The sequence below is a fragment of the Triticum aestivum genome, chromosome 2A, assembly GCF_018294505.1.
Source record: "Triticum aestivum cultivar Chinese Spring chromosome 2A, IWGSC CS RefSeq v2.1, whole genome shotgun sequence".
Classification (NCBI taxonomy): domain Eukaryota; kingdom Viridiplantae; phylum Streptophyta; class Magnoliopsida; order Poales; family Poaceae; genus Triticum; species Triticum aestivum.
The window spans coordinates 528,802,291-528,824,806 of NC_057797.1; the positions used below are offsets into that span (position 1 = coordinate 528,802,291).

The window sequence follows — 22,516 nt, forward strand, 5'->3', positions numbered from 1 at the left end:
AGGATCGATTGTTTCACCGCCGGCAGATGCCTGATAACGCCTTAAGGGTCTTCGTGGCGAGTGTGAAAGCGGGCTACGAGGGTCTCCCTCGTCCGATACAAACCCATGGAGAGGATGACGAGACCTCCACGCAGCTTGGCCAATGCAAAAATTGGCCGATCCTATGGCCGAAAAATCTTCTTCGTGTCGAGGTGGCCGGGAGCACACCAATGGGACCTCAGGAAGGTATGACCACAACACCACCTACACAAGTACAACCATCGTCTGTGCTGCTTGCTGAGATCGAGAGACATGAGGAAGGAGGGCCAACCGTTCCGCCGGCAGATGATGCCATCTGCCCCATGGAAGAGGATATGGATCATGACATGGAGGAGGCCGATGACCCTCTCTAGTATCTCAATACTTCCTTTGACAACGAAGTAACAATGAGTCAACCATATGAATATGAGATGCATGTACCAGAGCCGGAACGTCCTCGGGAGTGCAAGAAGTCTTTGTTCATGCAATCCTCGCAGGACACGCCTCCAGATGCCGGCTCCACCCAAGCTCAACTAATTAGCCAGAGTCGTTCAAAGCTGAGCCCGACAACACTAGGGGTGGCGCTCAGGGAGGGTCTGACAGACCCACCAGCACCTGAGCCCACCAAGAAGAAGCAGAGGAAGAGACCGGCGGCGAGAAAATCCAATAAAGCTGGCAATGTTGGTTCTAGCAGCCAGCCGCCTTCGACCAAGGTTGACCATGTACCGATGAAACATGTGCCATTAATCCATGTCGCGGGAGAGCCAATGGTACCGGCGAATGCACTAGCTGCCATAGAAGGGGATCTCAGGAGACTCCATGACCATGTGCTTTCGACAGAGAGAAGCCTCCTCGCCTCGGATGATCCATGATACCCACTTTATACGGTTCATGTGCCGAGCAGTTGCAAGATGTATGTCCACACATGCCCCGCGGACCTCTTCTTCCTGAGGTTTGATTACATCTTCCAGATGTTTCAAATGAGGACACTCGATTTTACGTTCGTCCGCCTGTATGCGCTGCACATGAACTACATCGTCAGGAGAGAGCAAGTCACCGGTCTTGCGGTCGCGGACCCATACTACATGCATGAGGGCTTCTTGTCAATCAACAATGCCAACCGTCAATATGCGAGTCAGTACATCGAAGAATTCTTGGTCAACAATAAGGACAAAGAAACGATTCTCCTACCTTATCATCCCAGGTAAGTCATCCACGGATAGCACTATAACACATACATCCTTTCGTGCATTCCAATAGTTACTTTGCACGCATGGAGGCTAAACTTGATCGTGTATTTTGCGCAGCGGGGGGTGTCGTGCTGTTCTCACTGTTCTTTACCCGCGTTACTCCCGCGCTCTATATTTGGACCCATCGAAGAACATACAGAAGAAAGATTACACACACATAAAGTATGTTCTGGACAGAGCTATGCTGGGCTTCAGCATGCAGGGTGGCTACATCCAGTGCAAAAAAAAACAAATAAGGCCAGGCTTTGTTTCAGCCACAAGACTGACTTCTGTTGCATCCACTAACTGGCAAGAAGTGAGAATGATGGATTCTATGTCATCCATCAAATGATGGAGTACAGAAGGGATGTGCAATCACTTTGCGTGAAATCTTCATCTGATACCCATATCCAGAGATGGACCGAAGCCTTTGGAGCCGTGCCGGATAATCGACTTCGAAATGATTTCTACCGGATCCAACGGGAAATTGCATACATCATCATGAAAGATGTCCTCGAAGAGAATGGGATGTTCTACGGCGGCCCAATATCGTGAGCTAACGTCCGAACCCGCATTGCCCTACAGCGTCAGGACATGACGCATTTCACTAATCTTGGGTGCACCCTTCCGGATATGGACAGATGGGAAGAGTGCACTGCTTAAAAACAATGTGTCTGTTTAGTTACTTGTTACTTTCTGTACGACGAAACTTCGAATCTCTCAGTACGACAAAACTATTAGATGTATGGTGTCGCGCTCTACTTAATTACTTTCGGTACAATATAATTTGTTAACTATGTTTACTATATATGTTGCTTCTATTTCATAACTACTTTGTTGAATTCGCTTCATGGTATATATATGTGCATCTCTGACAGGTATATAGATCAATGATGGCGAGGAAGTGGTATGCCGTGTATGTAGGGCATGTTCTGGGTGTGTATGATGAGTGGCCAGAGTGTCAGGCCCAAGTCTCTGGCTTATCCGGCGGAAGCCGGAAAGGGTTTGATAGCAGAGCGGAAGCCGAAGCTAGTTACTTGAGATTCATAGCACAACAGGGGATTCAGAACCAGCGCCGCTGCAAAAACTACTACATAATACTGCTTTTGATCATCGTGATCGCTCTTATCTTCTATGTAGTCATATCATAGTCTCCATAGATGATGAAACATGAGTATGTGACCATGTAGTTGCATGTATTGAGAACTTGTAATGACTTGTAACACTATTTCGAGACATGTGTTCGACCATGATTGATGATGATGAGATATTTGAGACATGTTGAGACTTCTAATAACTTTGGCTCATCGATGACTCACTTGCTTTTCAAAGAATATGCATGTTATTGTATAAACGGTGGATCTGTTTAATTGTGTACAAAGCCAAAACGCAAAAAAATAATACAAAAGTTAGCAGTGGCGTGGGGGTAAAGATTACCAGTAGCACTCAAGTAACAGTAGCGCTGGCTAGCTCCACGCGCTGTAGATAAATATTAGTAGCGCTGGGTGGAAGCATGCTACAGCTACTTTAGCTACCAGTAGCGTTGGGTTAAACAAGCGCTACTGCTAAAAAATAGCTGTAGCGCCATAGCAGTAGCGCGCCTACCCGCGCTACTAATAGTAAAAAAACAGGCTACTGGTAAGGGTTTTCCTAGTAGTGGTGCAGTCCCGCATTTCATCATTGCAATTCATCAGAATATTCAAAAGCCACTCATTACCTGTATCCCATAGCAGTTGATGATCAGGGAGGTTCCACACTGAACGCATATGCGTCCACACTGCTCGAGCATAATCACAAGTGACCAGCGCATGGAAGCTGTTCTCCCTTTCTGTACCACAAAGAGGACATGTATCTCGAGTGGAGATGTGCCTATATTTCTTGCAAGAATTAGTTGCAAGCGCTCCTGACACAGTCTTCCACGCCATAATTCTCATCTTGAGCGGAACCCGAGCTTCCCAAACTCGCCTCCAGATGGGCCTGTGTTCGCGTGGGCTGGTACTTGATGCGCCCACCGCACTTGCCAATTGGTTCTCTGCTGCTAGATGGTAAGCACTCTTAACTGTGAACAGTCTACTCTTCTCCGGAAACCAAGCTAGGAAATCTTGGCCCCCTCTTGGTGACGCCCGGATCTTCATAATTTCGTGGACGTCCATAACCTAGAAATATTGCCGCAACCTCTGCATATTCCATGCACCAGAGTCATCCAGAAAGTCCGCGACCCAATTGTATCTACAATTTCTTCCTTTATTCAGTAAAAAACCCTTTGGGAATCTCCAACACCGTCCTCTAAAACTGGCACATCATTTGTCCGCTTACCTTGATTAATTTATGAAAACAGATGTGGGAGCAGGCCATCGAAAAAAATCCCTAAACGTCCGCAAAGACCCCACCAATTTTATTTCAAATGCATATCTATATGAGGGCAAGATAAACCGCGGTTTTCATAGCTCCAATCATAACCAAAAATAGACGGATGTTTATAGTTTTTATACATGTACCCGGTCACAAAAGTATCAGTCTGTCAGTGAAAATTTTGCCCTACCAGACCAACTATCCGAGCCTCCATGCTTACTATGTCGCCGCCTCCTCACCATCTGGCTCCTTCTCGGCCGCCTCCTTCTAAGCGGCATCCAGCTGGGCCGCCAAGCACTTCAACATCTTGTACAGACGGTGCGCATGATCATCGCTACATCATCCTCCAACTCGTCCATCTTCATGGTCAACATATTTGTATCCTCTGAAGCGGACGCGAGCTCAGCCCTCCTTTCTTCAAGTTTTCTTTTCTTCTCTTTGAAGTTGAGCTGCTTCTCAGTGGCCGCCATCAAGATGTGTAATCTGTCGGCCTTCTTTTCCTCCTCCATGTTGGAGTGCTTGACACATCACTCCTTCGCCAAGATGTCCTCGAACCACTCTGTCATTGTGGCCACTGCCTCTTCTCGCTTCTCCTCCTCATTCGACTCTCTTTCTCCTGAACCTTCTTCTAACCTTCTTGGGAAACTCTTTTATTGGGTCGATTGAATCACCCGCTTCTTCCTTGGTGTCGATGTGGGCGGTCTTGGTGGAGTTGGCAATGGGTGGTTGACACTTGCATACCCCATTCAACTTCAACCAGCAATGCACGAGGATGAAGCTCCTCTTCGCCACCTTCAAGAACAAGTGACACACACGGTAGTGCTAGGAAGAAAATTATTTTCAATAAGTTGCTTATCCGGCCAAATGACTAACACACATGTAACAACATGCTTGCTCGGTGATTAGCACACCACTTGGCCACTGACTGATTAGTTGTTTCAAATGGTTGCAGTACTTGATCATGGCCTGTTGAATTGTGTCCCATCGATGTTGAGAAACTTTGTTTCACGATTGTGGATGGGTTTATTGAGGTAGGCTCAGAATTCTTGTGCTCATAAACAAGTATGAATGTTGGCCCAAAATGTTGTACCTTTTTGCTCCGTACCATGGATCTGATCAATGATAATGGTCAATCACGCATCACACAACAATTCCTCGTTTTTCATGTTTAAACTTTGTCCTCTACCCCTGTTCTTGTGCTCGTCCGGTGAAAGCACAAGTGCTTCCTGGGTGATTTTGGTAATTAATGTCAACATATCTCTTGTTGGACTAATATCTTTATCTAGTATATTTCAGAAAGTTCAACTATGGCGTGGCATGGACAAGATGATGTGGAACCCCTTCAAAATGCTAAGGACAAAGATTGGCTAAAGCTTAAGACTCTTCATTTCTATTTTAGTGATCCAAGATCACATTGAGTCCATAGGAAAAGTCAATACTATTCAAAGGGGATGAGGTGTTATTTAATGGTCTACTTGCTCGAGTGCTTAGTGATATGCTCGAAAGCCCTCAACCACGTTCTCAATTCCAAAATATGTCCAAAACCTAAAGTCAAACTCAGCCCCACCAATTTGATATATTCGGCGCCACCGAGTTTCTCTAATATAACCACTGCCAGAAACCCTAATCAATTCGGTCTCACCGATTAGGATCTCGGTCTCACCGAGATGGCTCTGCAAACTCTTTGTTGCCTGTTGCAATTATTTCGGTCTCGTCGAAATAAGCAATCGGTCCCACCGAGTTTGCCTGATCAACTCTCTATTTGCTCATTGCTGAAATCGGTCTCACCGAGTTCATGCAATCGGTCATATTGAGATAAGGTTTTGCCCTAACCCTAACACATCGGTCCCACCGAGTTGATCATGTCGGTCCTACCGAGAATCCTAACGTTCATATTTTGGACTTAATCGGTCTCACCGAGTTCTCCTATTCGGTCTGAACGAGTTGGGTCAAATCTGTGTAATGGTTGGATTTTGTGTGGAGGCTATATATACCCCTGTCGGTGTCAAAATCGGCGGATCTCGGGTAGGGGGTCCCGAACTATGTGTCTAAGGTCGATGGTAACAGGAGACAGGGGACACGATGTTTACCCAGGTTCGGGCCCTCTCTATGGAGGTAATACCCTACTTCCTTCTTGATTGATCTTGATGAATATGAGTATTACAAGAGTTGATCTACCACGAGATCGAGATGGCTAAACCCTAAAAGCCTAGCCTGTATGACTATGGTAATCATTATCGCCCCTCCGGACTAAGTCCTCCGGTTTATATAGACACTGGGAGGATCTAGAGTTACACAAGGTCGGTTACAAAGAAAGAAATCTACTTATTTAATCGCCAAGCTTGCCTTCCACGCCAAGGAGAGCCCTTCCGGACACGGGTGCAGTATTCGGTCTTCGTATCTTCACAGCCCATCAGTCCGGCCCATGGCTAACAGGCCGGACGCCCGAGGACCCCTTAGTCCAGGACTCCCTCAGTAGTCCCCGAACCAGTCTTCAATGACGAGGTGTTCGGTGCATAGATTGTCTTCGGCATTGCAAGGCGGGTTCCTCCACCGATGACTTCGAAGTAGTGTGTTCGGCCTTCCATTTAATGTTGTACCCCTCGGCTTATGTGCATCAACAACTTCAGTTTCCCCGTGTCGAGCGAATGCGAGAGGTCAGGGTATTTTTGCACTTAACACCCCAGCCACGCGAGGGACAACGTCTATTTAACAAGATTGGATCCCAGATCCATTCAACATCTCGCGGAGAAAATCCTCAAAGGTTGCTAGGAAAGAACACTCCAACATGTCTAGCGTCCCCAGCCCCTCCTCCCGTCCCTGCGGCCCAGAAAGAGGCGAATGGGAGAAGTGCTTTGTATCCCACCGTCGGCTAGTGGAGCTGCAAACGCAGGGGTTTCTCCCCCCTGCGGATCTACTCCCTATTCGAGCAGGGTCTGCCTCCTTCAACGGCAAAACTGTTGGAAATATGCCCTAGAGGCAATAATAAATTGGTTATTATTATATTTCATTGTTCATGATAATTGTTTGTTATCCATGCTAGAATTGTATTGATAGGAAACTCAGATACATGTGTGGATACATAGACAACAACATGTCCCTAGTAAGCCTCTAGTTGACTAGCTCGTTGATCAATTGATGGTTACGGTTTCCTGACCATGGACATTGGATGTCGTTGATAACGGGATCACATCATTAGGAGAATGATGTGATGGACAAGACCCAATCCTAAGCCTAGCACAAAGATCGTGTAGTTCATATGCTAAAGCTTTTCTAATGTCAAGTATCATTTCCTTAGACCATGAGATTGTGCAACTCCCGGATACCGTAGGAATGCTTTGGGTGTGCCAAACGTCACAACATAACTGGGTGGCTATAAAGGTTCACTACAGGTATCTCCGAAAGTGTCTGTTGGGTTGGCACGAATCGAGACTGGGATTTGTCACTCCGTGTAAATGGAGAGGTATCTCTGGGCCCACTCGGTAGGACATCATCATAATGTGCACAATGTGATCAAGGAGTTGATCACGGGATGATGTGTTACAGAACGAGTAAAGAGACTTGCCGGTAACGAGATTGAACAAGGTATCGGGATACCGACGATCGAATCTCGGGCAAGTAGCATACCAATAGACAAAGGGAATTGTATACGAGATTAATTGAATCCTTGACATCGTGGTTCATCCGATGAGATCATTGTGGAGCATGTGGGAGCCAACATGGGTATCCAGATCCCGCTGTTGGTTATTGACCGGAGTGTTGTCTTGGCCATGTATGCATGACTCACGAACCCGTAGGGTCTACACACTTACGGTTCGATGATGCTAGAGTTATAGGGAAAGTATGTACACGGTTACTGAATGTTGTTCGGAGTCCCGGATGAGATCCCGGACGTCACGAGGAGTTCCGGAATGGTCCGGAGGTAAATATTAATATATAGGAAGTATGGTTTTGGCCACCGGAAGTGTTCCGGGCATCACCGGTAGTGTACCGGGACCACCGGAGGGGTCCGGGGGTCCACCAGGTGGGGCCACCAGCCCCGGAGGCCTACATGGGCCAATAGTGGGAAGGTACCAGCCCCTAGGTGGGCTGGGGCGCCTCCCACCAAGGCCCAAGGCGTCCTCAAGAGGAGAGGGGCAAACCCTAGGCGCAGATGGGCCCTAAGGCCCACCCTAGGTGCGCCCCCCTCTCTCTCCCCCTTGGCCGCCTCCCAGATGGCATCTGGGGGCTACCGCCACCCCTAGGGAGGGAACCCTAGGTGGGGGCGCAGCCCCTCCCCTTCCCCTATATATACTTGAGGTTTGGGGCTGCCCAACACATGTGATTTTCTCTCCCTGTTGGCGCAGCCCTACCCCTCTCCCTCCTCGTCTCTTGCGGTGCTTGGCGAAGCCCTGCTGGAGTACCACGCTCCTCCACCACCACCACACCGTCGTGCTGCTGCTGGATGGAGTCTTCCCCAACCTCTCCTTCTCCCCTTGCTGGATCAAGGCATAGGAGACGTCACCAGGCTGTACGTGTGTTGAACACGGAGGTGCCGTCCGTTCGGCACTAGGATCATCGGTGATTTGGATCACGATGAGTACGACTCCATCAACCCCGTTCACTTGAACGCTTCCGCTTAGCGATCTACAAGGGTATGTAGATGCACTCTCCTTCCCCTCGTTGCTAGATTACTCCATAGATTGATCTTGGTGACGCGTAGAAAATTTTGAATTTCTGCTACGATCCCCAACAAAAACCCAGGCGGAGGATTTCCCCAATCAATCTGTGGGGGAACAAGTGTGTTTCATCCCCTATCTGCTAAGGGGCGTGGGATTTCCAATTCATCCATTCCTCCGAGGGCTTCTAGAATATTATGGCCTCCAGCTACACAACTTTACTCCGGCCTCCATCCCGCACATTGCGGGTTACATCGCTTTATGCGAACTATTCCTGGGTTGTGAGGCCCATTTTGAACTGTGGAGAAGGTTATTATGCCTTGTCCCGTGTAACCACGAGGGATCAATATTTGAAGTGGGTGGAGCCGAAATATGGTGCATTGCCGAGACCGGATACCTATCCGGCACGCCGAAGAAGGCTTATGGAGAATGGACTTCTGAGTGGTTCTACATCGAGGACGTCGTACTTCCAGCCCCAGCCCGAAGGGGTCTTCCTGAGTTCACAAGTGCTCCTTTAAAGAAACACCACAGCTGGCGCCCTCGAAGCCTCGAGGAAGAAGATAGTGCAGAGGTTCGCCAACTCCTGAGCAAGATAAGGACGCTCGCCCAGTCCGGATACATGATAGTCAAAGTAATGGCGACCTCCATAGTGCGGGGGGTCCAGCCACTCCAATACAGAGGACTTCCCATGTGGCACTACAATGGGGAAGATGACGCCTCCCGCTGCGGCAGGAAGGTCCAGACACCCCTGCCGCCCTGGCCAAAATATTGGCCGAACTATTCAAAGGGGAGGGAGAGGAGTTCTTGCGCATCAAGCACAGGGAAGGATACTCTATGTATAGTCCTCCTAGCTGGGTAAGCCCCCAACCCCTCTACTCTACTCATTCTACTCCCTGAGCTATGTTCAACGAACATTAACCCATCCATTTATAACAACACTGGTGAAAGACTTCCGAGGGGCTTTACAGCCCCGCCCTGCATCCCGAGGGCCACAATTGGGACCTTGACCCCGGATCCGAAGAGGATTCAGATATATTCGTGGTGCTCGAGAATGGGGTGTTTTACCAAACGAGCTATGACGGCACAGTAGTAGCCATCATCATTGATTATCCCGGTCTGCTCCCTGCTTCACACGTAAGTAATCCGGAGATACCTTGTCCAAGAGAGTTTTCTCATTCTTCCTCACCCACGCACTGTCCTGTGCTCAAAAGGGGAGGCGTTCGGTGCGCCATGCTGCCCCAGGGGCATCTCCGAAGAGAGCGCCCCCCACACCGGGCAAGCCTTTGGAGAGGAAGGCAAATGAAGATACGACCGAGCCTTCATCAAAGAGGTATGGATTTGCACATATGCACCATGACAGTCACATCCAACTGTGAGCTTTTTGTTTATCCTGTATCAGGAAAAAGGTGTCCCGGACCATATCCGGGGGTCCGGCCGGTCATACTTCCCAGAGCCAGGATCCAGATCCTGCCGTAAAGACGGGGGCTGATACGGGGGTAAACGCCGGACTGTCCTCCAGCCGAGGATTCAGATGATGTATCTATCACCAACTCGGAAGTGGAGAGCGCCATGAATCATAGGCGCCAAAGGTCCGTTTTACAAGACCCCGGCTTTTCAGAAGAGGCCTTTAACGCCTTTAGCTCGGCTGATGCATACATCCGAACTGCTCGAGATGGGCTTAACAGAGCTACAAAACAGCATTTAAAAGATGTGCGGGTAAGTTTATTTTGTCCGAATATGATAACCATATGCGAGTAGCCCCCGAGACTTGAAACAGTTGGTACAACTGATTTAAGTATCATTGTATAACCAGGTTCTTATGGAGAAGAACGACCTGCTAGCCCAGGAGCTAGAAAAGTGTCAGACGCAGCTAACTGCTGCCCGTGCCGAACTGGAGAAATCCAAAAAGGAGTCTCTTGGTAATGTTTCCCTCCATTGAGAAAACATAATGGTATACCAATAATGCTAACACGATTGCTCACCTCTTATTAGGATCACTAGGTCAACTACAAGAACAACTGAAAGCTGCCTAAGGCGGAGGACAGGAAGCCAAGAAACTGCTAGCCGCGGGCGAGCGTGTGCTCACAAAAGTCATGCTGGAGAAGAACAAGCTCCAGGATTTGAATACCCTGATGGGGCGAGGATCTGAAAGATGTACGAGCCTAACTGGCCGACTCCACGAAGGAGAATAAAAGGCTGTGCAGCGGCATATTCAGTATGTGGCCGAATTTACCTTATAATAGTTCGGAGATGAAAGGAACTGACAAAGTTATGTTTGCAGGTATGCTGATAGGCCGTCCCGAAGAGGAGATGTCCATATTGTCGGACAATCTGTTGCAAGGGCTATCGCAAATGCACGAGCAAGCTCGGCAGGCAATGCGGAGTGTTGCTAAGGCCTTATGGCCATCCGCCTCCCCTCTAGGAAGTATGGAGGAGCTCGTAGAGCTATTCAAGGGAGTGCGGTAGCGTATCTGATTATGGAAAATATCGGCCTGCCGGGAGGGTACGCGAGAGGCCTGGGTCATGGTGAAAACATGGTATACCAAGCTTGATCTGAATCACATGGCCTGGGTCGGACCTTTAGGGTCAGATGGGAAAGAAGTGCCCATGAATTTGGTATATGACCAAGTAGCAGTAGCTGCCAAATATTCCCAACAGGATTGTAAGTTAGACAGCCTGTTGGATGGTATAGAGGAGGAAATTTATGAGTCTAAGTGACTATGTACTTTCCTTGATATATGTAAATCCTAGCTGAATTGTAGAACGATTGTCATGGCAGACCTTTTCGCTTCAACCTCGGGACCTGTTGTGGTTTTGTCACGGCAGATGTCCTAGAGAAAGGACTTAGTCGTGGAGCCATCGCGACGGGTTAGCTTGAAGGGGTTAAAGAGGACACATGGACGCAAGAGAGTTTATACTAGTTCGGCCCCTTCGAGGAAGGTAAAAGTCTACGTCTAGTTGTGATGGAATTGATGGGGTTTCGATGACTAGGGAGCAAACAAGCTTCGCCTATGTCTTGAGTTGTTGTCTGTTGTCCTTGAACCGCCGCCGGGTCATCCCCTTATATACACGGGTGACGCCCGTTGGTTCACAGAGTCCCAATACCGGCTCATAGATGTGTCCGGTTTGATCTCTACTTATTCCCAACTTACAATACAAGTTAACTACTAACGCCAGTTTACGACTACATGCCTTGAACCGACCATGGGCCTTGAGCACTCATCTGCCTTCTTGGGCTTTAACATACTTAACTACTGACGAAGTTAACCCGGCCCAGACAGGCCGGTTTACGCCCAGTAGTAATATCCCCAACATTAGGCCCCAGATTGATTTGAACATGTTCATGTCAATCCTTTAGCAAAAATATTCATCTTCAATATCTTCTTGTAGTTTGTTGAACCGCCGTGATGTCATCTTCTCTGGTCGTTGTAAACCGCCGTGACATCACCTGTTATAAAGGACCTTAATGGGTCTGCGACAATTAAGGTGACATCTTCGTTTCCAAACCCTCGGTCCCTTGATTTTCGCGCCTGACTCCTGTCCCTTGCCTTATAAATAGGACCGAAGGGTCATTTCTTTTTCCCTCGTGCCCTTCTGCTTCGTCTTCCTCGCGTCAGCCAGCTTCGGAGCTCCGCCGCCACCGTCAACCTCTGCATCAACCTTGGCCGCTGCATCAACCTGGGCGCACCAGAGTACCACGACAACCTTCCGCGTCTTTCTCATCTCCAGTAAGTCTTTCGTTCTTTTCAACACAGATCTGTTCTAGGGTTCCCTGTTCTTCTAGTGTTCATCGCCTGTTTCATGTTCATACGATAGCTCCTAGATGCATATGTGAATCCTTACTCTATGTAGCGGTAGGTTTTAGCATCCGCCTTCAGTTTCATGCCTCAAGACCATATATCTATATGTATCTCTGCCCATTGATTCAGTACTATTCTTTTTTGAACCTTGAATATTTTCCTTCTTTTCTGAACTTGCTTCAGATCCGTTGTTGTAGAGAAGTCTTGTGAAATTTGTTTCTGTAAACTTACTCATCTGCTTCAATGTTTAGACCAGGCGGTTTAACTTTGTAGAAAAAATTGCCAAACTGGTATATACCATTAGTCCCCTTTGTTGAACCGCTAGTTGTTGTTGCTTCATAAAACTATGGTTTAGATAGATCTGTCTCTGGTTTAACATTGCACATACCAATGTACCTTAATCAACGCATACTTGAACCGGGATCATCTACCTTGTAGATTTCATCATGGCCAAGCAAGTATATGAGTGCAACTGGGTTCCTTCTCGCGTCACAGAGGCTCAACTGGACGATTTAGTCCTGATCGGCGCTTTAGGCAGCAAAGATACCATCCATTGGAGGGCTCCTGGCAAAGAATGGCCTCCCACACCTCAAGAAGGAGAGGTCGTCGTTTTCGTAGATCACTTAGCCCGGGGCTTTAAGCCGCCCGGTTCTAAATTTTACCGGGACATTTTAGCCATTTTTCAACTCCATCCACAAGATACTGGCCCCAACTCTGTTACAAACATGTGTCACTTCCAAGTGCTCTGTGAGGCGTTCTTTCAAGAGGAGCCCACAGTGGAATTGTTCAGAGACTGTTTCCATCTAAACCGCCATACTGAGTTTACTGACGGCTCCAATACGGAGTTGGGTGGCGTGGCGATTCAGCAAAGGAAAGAGGTCACATACCCTCACGCCAAACTGCACAGCCACGCCAAAGAGTGGAATCAAACATGGTTCTACTGCAAAGACACCTCCCCTGCCGGTGAAAATCCCTTGCCTGGCTTTCGTCCGGAGCGACTCAGCAATACACACCCCTTTCCGCAAAGGTTGACCGCCCAGGAGAGAAGCAAATATGCTCCTCAACTGTCGAAGCTCAGAGCCTTGATGGCCAACGGTTTAACATGGGTTGATCTCGCCCGCTGTTGGATATCATGGAGCATACTGCCCCTTAGTCAGCGCTCCGGTTTGATGTGCGAGTATACTGGCAGTGTTGATGACCCACTGCGACATTCCAACATCCAGCTCACCGATGAAGAAATCACAGAGGCTGTGAATAAGATGCTGAATGAACCGGAACACATCTGTGCTAAAACCGGCCTGCTTCCCTTCTGTGCCACCAACAAACCGCCAGCTGTAAGAGTTTGATTTTTCTTTTTGCTAAATCTGCTGTTGATATATCTGGTCATTGTTTAATATCAGTGTCTGTGTAACCAGGGCAATGATCCGCTTTGGAGCAAGAAACTGCCGCAGGAGAAACCAGAAAAACCAGACAAACCGGAAAGAGCAACCCGGCAAAAGACTAAAGCTGTGAAGAAGACTGCCCACAGGAAAAAAAACCACTGCATCCTCTAACCCGGCCCCTGATGATGACGTAGATAATCCGGACCTTGAGGTAGGGCTTGACTCACTTGGCTTATTCTTCATGCGTCTTATTGATGATGATATTTGTCAGGATGATGACGAAGCCAGCCATGCTGATGATGCAAAGGTAATTATTCTCTCTTCCGATTCAGAACCTTTGCCTTCACTAAAAATCCGTCAGGCAAACCAGAAAGTTAAATTTCTCATCCTCTTGCTTATTTGGATCCCAAATTTCTTATGAAGACCCAATAGCACGAAGCTCGTCGCACAACCCGGCACAGTGGCCAGGTAGTTACCTCCACCGGTTTACCGAACAGTCCGGTTCGGAAACGCCGTTCAGAGGTCTCTAATTTGCTTGTCAGTGTTTGTCCTAAAGCGGCCTGCTTTCGTCAACCTCTTAATCCATCTGACTCTGATTACCAGGTTACCTCCCACTCATCCTCTGGCGAGTCATCGGCTACTCAGCTGCCGCCGCTCAAAACTGTGCTTGGGTAAGCTTATACTTATCATAATATTTGCAGCACATCGCCTTGGAACATATGCTGTATTTGATTTTGTTATTCCTTTCAGGGCCAAACCTAGGCCAAGCAAGAAGGCTCGCCTGGACAAAGCGGCCGAAGAGGATGCCGTCCTTGAACCGGGCAAAACACCAGATCTTGAAGCGGCTATTCCTGAGGATATACCCGATGGTCCACCGCAACAAGACAACGATCTTATTGCTGAAGAGAGACCTATTGATACCTCAAGTCCTGTCAATCAGCCCACAAGCTCCATCCGGATTGAGAAATCCACCGGTCCAATAAAGCCTACTGGCAAGCCAACAGCTCCAGTGCAAACCGGCGATACCAAGGATGATGAGGTTGTCATTACTGGTATTGGCCATACAGAGCCAAGCAATCCTGTCGCTTTGTCCAAACATTCTGCCAAGGAAGAATTTGCTGCCTTTGGCAAAGGCAAGTGGAATGCTGATCTGGCGACTTACGCTGCTCTGAACGCCCAAGATATCCATTCCGGCTACCTGAACCGGTTGTATACCAGTCATGACTATGAAGCTGGTCTAGTTAATATGATGAACGATAGATATGAGGTAACTTCCATATGCTCCTTCCTGCTTGTATATTTTAATTCTTGTTGACGCTCCTAGCCCCCGAGGGCCGGTTTGTAATCTTCTTTCAAACCGGGACTTACTAATATAAATCTTAATGCCTTGAAATTTGCTGTTGTAGTCCCCAAGGGCCGGTTCAACTTAGCATAGTTAAACCGGGACTTTAAGTAATTGAGATTGCCGCATCAGAATATATATACGAGCAAATAGCCATTAGCCCCCAAGTGCCAAGTGCATAACTTGTTATGTGGTTGGTACTTCAATCCTTGTACCGTTTTGCTGAATCATATAACTGTCTGCATGCAGGCTGAGCTGAAGACGAAAGAAAGCCAAGTCGCCGATCTCCAAGAAAATCTGAAATCCCAACAAGCTGAAACCTACAAAGCAAAATAGGAATTAACCAGCGCTTTAAGTGCCATGGAACAGCTTAAGGAGGATTTCAAGAAAAAGCGGGCGGATTGGGCCACTGAAAAATCCACTTTAACCAAACGAGCAGAAGATGCCGAGGCTGCACTTAAACCGGTGGTGGACGAACTGGCCAGCATAAAGCGGCATGTGCATGCCATGACCACCGCTATCTTTGGTAAGCTGGTTTGATTTCTGAATTGATTATGCCGTCTTACAAAGCTGCCGGTTTGTTAACCCTTTATGATATTTCAGGGACGCGCATTGGTCACTTGGGGTCAGATGTGCGGAAGAAATTGAAAGCCGCCTACACGTTGGTTGAACAACTGTACACTGGTGCACAGAGGATCATCTGTACTGCATCCCACAACAAGCCGGTGCCCACTTTAATTCAGGACACTCTAATGAAACTGTCGGTGCTTCCTGCCCGGGTTGAAGAGCTGAAGAAATCTGCTGCTCGAACCGGTGCGATCAATGCCTTAATCCAGGCAAAGGCTTGGGTGCCGGATTTTGATCCTATTGAAGCGTCTCAGGGCTATCCCAGCTTGAAGGAAGACGGGTCAGAGTTTAGTGAAGCGGATCTGCGAGCAATAAACCGGGAGGTGTGTCCGCTAGCTTGTCAATTGGCTGAAGAAGCAAACTTGTCTCATTATCAAGCCCAATATGACAATCAAAACAAGTGAATAGCTGCACCAATTCATGAAGCGGAAAACCTTATCCCTCCAATCCGTAAGCATACTTACGCTCCCGATATTGATCCGTCATTGCTGATCCATGATGAAGCTGTCTTTCAAGCATTAATGGGAATCGACTGGACAACTGTTGATTTCCAGCCGCTGGGTAGAGAAACTGAAGCTGAAGCGGCACGGGATGATCCACAGCCATCAGGCCAGGCTGGTGACCAAGCTTGAACCGGAAGCCGGTTTAGAACTGCTTCTCCCTTGCGAAAAACAATGATCTTATTGTGGGCACCGTGTTGCCTTGTAATAGGCTAGCTGATACTTTTGATGTTGATATGCCTTCGTGCATAATTACTGCAACTTGCTCTTCCTTTGGGTGATGAACTTTCCAAAGTACTTTCTGCAATGAAAAATCTTAAAGTGCCACTGCGGTTGTACCGTCAGGCGGAATATGATGTCTGCATACATGAAATCAAAACATCCGAAATTTTTAAGTATATGACCAAATTTTTGAGATACATAATACCTGCCATCGTTGAGCGTGAAGTTGGCTTGGTCAATCTTGAAGCGGAGTTTTATAAACCCACACTGTTTTGAGGAGATAATAGCTCCTGTATATATAGAATGCCGTTTACCATGTAAACCGTGCCGGGTTGTAAAACACCGTGTTACTCCGTAATAGGATGTTAACAAAAAATCAAACCGAGCAAATAGTCGCTGGATTAAAAATGGACCGTGTTCCGTCAATTAAAAGTGTGAACCGGTTGAAAAACTTTGTTGGTTTAAAAAACGCAATAAAAAGAAAGAAATATCTTTCAAAGAGAAGTGTGAAGCAAAGGCAATGACAAAACCGTTTGCAAAAAAAGGCTTATTTGAGCTGATCAGATGGCGTTACCATGGCCGAACATGACCAAGCTCCCGATAGGTGTAACTATGGTTCTAGTCGGCCAGGTCCCCAAATGAAACCGTGGCATTTATGCTGATCAAGTGGCATGGCAATGGTTCGGGTTCGACCAAGCCCCCAAGTGATTCTGTGGCCTTAGGCCGATCAAGAGGCATGACTGGTTCAGACGTGACCAAGTCCCTAAGTGATCTGGTGGCTCTCGCCTATCAAGAGGTATTGTATTGGTTCGGACATGACCAAACCCCCAAGTGATATAACATGATGCTTTTTTTAAAAAAGCCAACTCAAGGGGTAAACCGGAGGCCGCTTTAGAACAACTCCGTGTAACCACACATGATGTAAAAGAATAGATACCCCGCTTTAGCTGAGGTTCTGGTTTATTATATTTAATCATAATATATACATTGTCGTAATATGTACATAAGTAGAGCCAATGGCTCAGGTATAGTAAGGCCGAAGATGAGCTATGTTCCACGGCCTGTTGGTCTCCTCCTCTGATGTACGTGAGTCCTTATGCTCTCGAATATCGATCAGATAGTATGGCCCATTGTGCAGATTCTTGCTAACCACGAAAGGCCCCTCCCAAGGTGGGGATAGCTTATGCATATCAGTCTGATCTTGGATGAGCCGAAGCACCAAATCTCCTTCCTGAAAGGTTGTGGTTCTGACTCGGCGACTGTGATAACGACGAAGATCCTGTTGGTAAATCGCCGAGCGGGCAACTGCTATGTCACGTTCTTCATCCAACAGGTCCAAAGCGTCTTGCCATGCTGTCTCATTGTCCGCTTCAACATAAGCCGCCACACGGGGTGAATCATGACGGATATCACTGGGGAGAACCGCCTCCGCTCCGTAAACCATGAAGAACGGTGTGTATCCTGTTGATCTATTGGATGTAGTATTGATGCTCCATAACACAGATGGTAATTCTTCTACCCAACAACCCGGTGTTCTCTGCAAAGGAACCATAAGCCGGGGCTTGATGCCTCTCAAGATCTCTTGATTAGCCCTTTCTGCTTGACCATTGGACTGTGGATGTGCCACCGATGAAACGTCGAGCCGGATGTGCTCCCGTTCGCAGAACTCCTTCATGGCACCTTTGGACAAATTGGTACCATTATCTGTGATGATACTATGTGGAAATCCAAACCGGAAAATCACTTTTTTGATGAACTGAACCGCCGTGGCCGCATCACACTTGCTAACAGGTTCTACCTCCACCCACTTTGTAAACTTGTCAACCGCCACCAGGAGGTGGGTCTTCTTATCTTTGGACCTTTTGAAAGGCCCAACCATATCCAGCCCCCAAGTCGCAAACGGCCAAGTAATTGGAATCATTCTCAATTCTTGAGCCGGTACATGAGCACGTCTTGAAAACTTTTGGCAACCATCACATCGTCTGACCAGATCCTCCGCATCAGCATGAGCAGTTAACCAATAGAAGCCATGGCGAAACGCTTTAGCTGTCGTGGTTCTAAGCCTGACAGTAGAGTGTGGGGGTAGGTATAGAGAGGCAAGGTCCTAGCTATGGAGAGGTTGTAAGCACAAAAGATGTACGAGTTCAGGCCCTTCTCGGAAGAAGTAACAGCCCTACGTCTCGGAGCCCAGAGGCGGTCGAGTGGATTATGAATGTATGGATTACAAGGTGCCGAACCCTTCTGCCTGTGGAGGGGGGTGGCTTATATAGAGTGCGCCAGGACCCCAGCCAGCCCACGTAGGAGAAGGTTTAAGGTGAGTTAAGTCTGGGGCATTACTGGTAACGCCCCACATAAAGTGCCTTTACTATCATAAAGTCTACTTAATTACAGACCGTTGCGGTGCAGAGTGCCTCTTGACCTCCTGGTGGTCGAGTGAGTCTTCGTGGTCGAGTCCTTCAGGCCAGTCGAGTGTGTCCTCGTTGGTCGAGTGAGTCCTCGTTGGTCGACTGGAAGGCGACCTCTTCTAGGGATGTCCTAGGGTAAGTTACTTGGGACAGGTCCGTGACCCTACCCTAGGTACAAAACCCCATCATTAGCCCCCGAATGGATTGAGGCTTTGAGTGAAGAAGGAGTTGATGTCGTTTTCCGATTAACCTTTGCGCTCTAGTTGTGCGCTGTTCTGGATCAAAGAATCTCTTCGTTGACAGGGAGCAATTCGTCTTCGGTCGACTCGATCCATTCTATTTTTGCGTCGAGTGATCTTTCGAGCTTCGTCGATCTCCGAGCGACGGATCGCCGGAATCACCGCGTCTGACAGACTGATTTGTTGTTCGCGGATTCTGCGGGGTGCGAAATTTGGGGGCGCGCGCGAAGCGGGGCAGACCGCGGCGTTCGGATGGGACGGGGCGTAGACGCCTCGATCTCCGCGCCGCCTTTTTCGCCACGTATCCAGTCCTCATAACTGCTCACAGATATGATTAGATCGACCGGGCCCACACGTCAGCCACTCGGAAGGGACCTTATAAATGTGCCCGGCGAGGATTTCTGTGCTGCGCCTCAGCATTCTCCCTCTCTCCCTCTGCTCCCTTCCTCCCTGCTCAGCGTGCCCGCTCTCGCCTCCGCACCGCTTCCCTTCGTGCATCTCACCGGCGACCATGGCCAAGGAGAAGACGGCGGCGCTGGAGCGTGCCAAGAAGGCATCGGCATCGGAGAAGGCGAAGGGGAGATCCACCCGCCGCAGAGGATCCTCGTCCAGATCCCGCCTGCCGAAAGGCTGGGTCCAAGGCGACTGGATCCAGTCGACCATCACGGAGAAGGACCTCCTCGACATGGCCAACGAGGGCTTGATCCCTCACGGAGCTGCGAGGTTGCCGGGGAAGGAGTGGCAGCCACAGCCAGAAGAGGGTGAGTGTGTGCTTCTGGCCACTCATGTCGATCGGGGGTTTTCCTTGCCACCAAGCATTTTCTTCCGTGGTTTCTTGAATTTCTTTGGAGCGCAGCTCCATCACTTTACTCCAAACTCCATTGCCTATCTCGCTGCATTCGTGTCCATGTGTGAGGGTTTCTTGGGCTGTCGACCGCACTGGGGCTTGTTCAAACGTATCTTCACGTGTCGCTCTCAGACCGTGAAGAAGGCGAGCCCAGGTGACGAGAAGACCCGAGTCGTCCAAATGTGTGGGGGCCTGGGAATTCAGGTGAGGAATAATAGCACCTTCCCGCCCATGTCCTTCCCCGAGTCCGTCAGAGGCTGGCAGTCGACTTGGTTCTACTGCCAGGTCCAGTCGACGCCAGGGCAGTCGAGTGGACTCCCTCCGTTTACCATGGACCGAGTGAACAAGCCCTCCCCTCTGAAGCTGATTCCGGAGGAGAAAGCCGGCGTGAAGATGTTGATGGAGCGCGTGGTGCAGCTGGTTCGGGACGGTGTGACAGGCATGGACCTCCTGGAGGTTTTCCTCAAGCGTCGCATCCAGCCTCTCCAGTTCAGGAGCCACTGCATGTGGTTGTACTGTGGGCCCGAAGACGAGACTAGAGTCCATCCAGAAGAAGTCGACGATGTCACTCTGGAAAGATGGATGGCAGCCGTTACCGGAAACAGGGACAACCCGCGCGGAGCCAGAAGGATTCCTCCACTCGACCACAACAGCATCCCAAACAAGGTACACTTGCTCTGCTTTCCATTGTGTCCTTGTCGTATTCATTTCTGCTAACCCTGTCGACTGGTCGACTGATCCTTGTTTGGGCGACTGCTAGGCCTTCACCGAGCTGTACTCGATGCCCAATGGGGCACAAGCTTCGACTGAGGAAGGCGAGGCGAGCGGGGGCGAGGCGAGCGGGGGCGAGAGCCAGGAAGAGGAGGAATGGGACTCGGATGCTGCAGGGGATGATGACGACGATGATGATGATGAAGGTGATGAAGATGACATCGAGGACGAGGAAGAAGAGGAAGAGGAGGTCGTTCCACCGCGCTCAGAAAGGCGGTCGAAGCTTGTCCACGACCCTTCGACCGAACGTGGTAAGGGGGTTGCGACCGCCACCCAGTCGACCAAGCGCCCCCGGACCACCTCTCCGGCGCCGACTGAAAAGGCGCCGAAGCAGCCCAGGGCGGCCTCATCGAAGCCGACCAAGCTCCTGCCGAAGATGAAGGTGTCCATCCCCACCATTTCAGGGTAATTGTGTTGCTCATATTTTCTTATTCTTGTGCGAACTTTATCTTTGATCGACGCTGAGGTTAGTCGACTGATCCTTTGGAGTTGTAGTGCTGCTACCTCTGAGACTTCGGCCCGGGCCGATGACCGCGAGATGGAGGATGCGGCAACTTCGAACCCAGGTACTGTATTCTTAACACCGTTTTTAGTCGATTAACTCGCGACTCCTGATCCTGATTCTTCTTCGCAGTTCCGCCCCATACTGTTATCGATCTTCCTGACGACGACGAGGATGAAGAACTGCTGGCACGCAGGAAGAGTCGGAAAACGCCCGCTAGTAAGGTGCCTCAGGATGCGACGGCGCCTGAGACTCTGACTGTGGAGGAAGGGAACACCACTCGACACACGGTGTCCTTCGCGAGTCCACTGACGAGTGCTCAGCCGCCCTCCCTCTTCACGACTCACCACGTCCCAGAGGACCAAGCTGTTGCAGCGAAGGAGGCAATACGCCAGGCGGGACTCATGATGGAGCAGCTGAAGACCATCCGGGATGCGAGCCAGGCAGCTTATGACGCCAGCTCTGCCCTCCAAAGCAATGTCCAGGTCAGTCGACTGCTGCTTGCTCTGTTGGATATGCTACCAAAAACTTTTCTTTTCCGGGATTTATATTAGTCACCCACTGGGTGTGTCGAATAAACTCCGTGTCAGCGGGGGCACGCTGAGTGCACCCGCTGGGTGTAGTCCCCAAGGCTAAGGTCGACTGCTGGCAGTCGGCCTTAGGCTTTATGATGTCAATCTTTTTGTCAGTCGACTGGTCGACTGGATTTCGCAAACCGGTGGGGGCACGCTGAGTGCACCCACTGGGTGTAGTCCCCGAGACTGTGGTCGACTGCTTGCAGTTGATCACAGTCTTAGAGAATGCGTCTCGCACACTGTTTTTTTTTTTGAGGTCGACTGGTCGACTTTGTCTTCAACAGGATTAGTGGGGGCACGCTGAGTGCACCCACTGGGTGTAGTCCCCGAGACTACGGTCGAATGCTTGTGTTCGGCTGTAGTCTTAGAAACGTGTGTTTTTCCCTTTTCACTCGGAAGTGAATTATTTTTGACATTTAGTTGATTGGTTCTTCGCAGAACTCTTGTGATCTTGTGACTCGCTACTCAGAACTGGAACAGAAGCATACTCAAGTCGAGCTGAGCTTGAAGCTGGTTCAGGAGAAGCTGACAAAGGCAAAGGAGGAGACTGAAGGTATGTTTGGTGAGACCTTGACGACTGCTTTTCCTCTTGCTTGTTTCAACATCTGATCTTGCTGTGTCTTGCAGGTAAGGTAAGGGAGGCCCAGCAGAAGAAAGACCTTGAGCTAGCTGAGAAGATCAAGCTTGCTGACGAGAAGTTAGCTTCAGTCACCAAGCTCGAACAAGACAATACCAACCTGAAAACTGCTCTTGGGATTGCCAACAAAGAAGTCAGTCGACTGAGAACTGACAAAGCTGCCTTGACCGACCAAGTCAGCAAATTGACTGAGAAGAAGACTGAACTGGAGGCTTTCCTGAGTGGCTTTGCCAAGAAGCTGTTTCTTATGCTCGAAGGTAAACCTCCATGTTTGGCAAATATTTCCAACTGTGGCTTCTTCCATTCGACTATCCCCTTGACTTAGTGATCACCCTTGCAGAATTTTGTCAAAACTTTGAAGAAGAAACCAGCCGACTGGAGCCAAACCTTGACCCTGTCACTTCTCCGGT

General features: G+C 49.0%; 1 long non-coding RNA gene across 1 annotated transcript; it reads left to right on the forward strand.

Moving 5' to 3' along the window:
* The first annotated feature begins 21,319 nt into the window (after positions 1 to 21,319).
* LOC123185500 (uncharacterized) lies at positions 21,320 to 22,152 on the forward strand. The gene is made up of 3 exons (XR_006493418.1): positions 21,320 to 21,379; positions 21,908 to 22,022; positions 22,097 to 22,152. It is a non-coding gene; the product is annotated as an uncharacterized lncRNA (long non-coding RNA).
* The last annotated feature ends 364 nt before the right edge of the window (positions 22,153 to 22,516 follow it).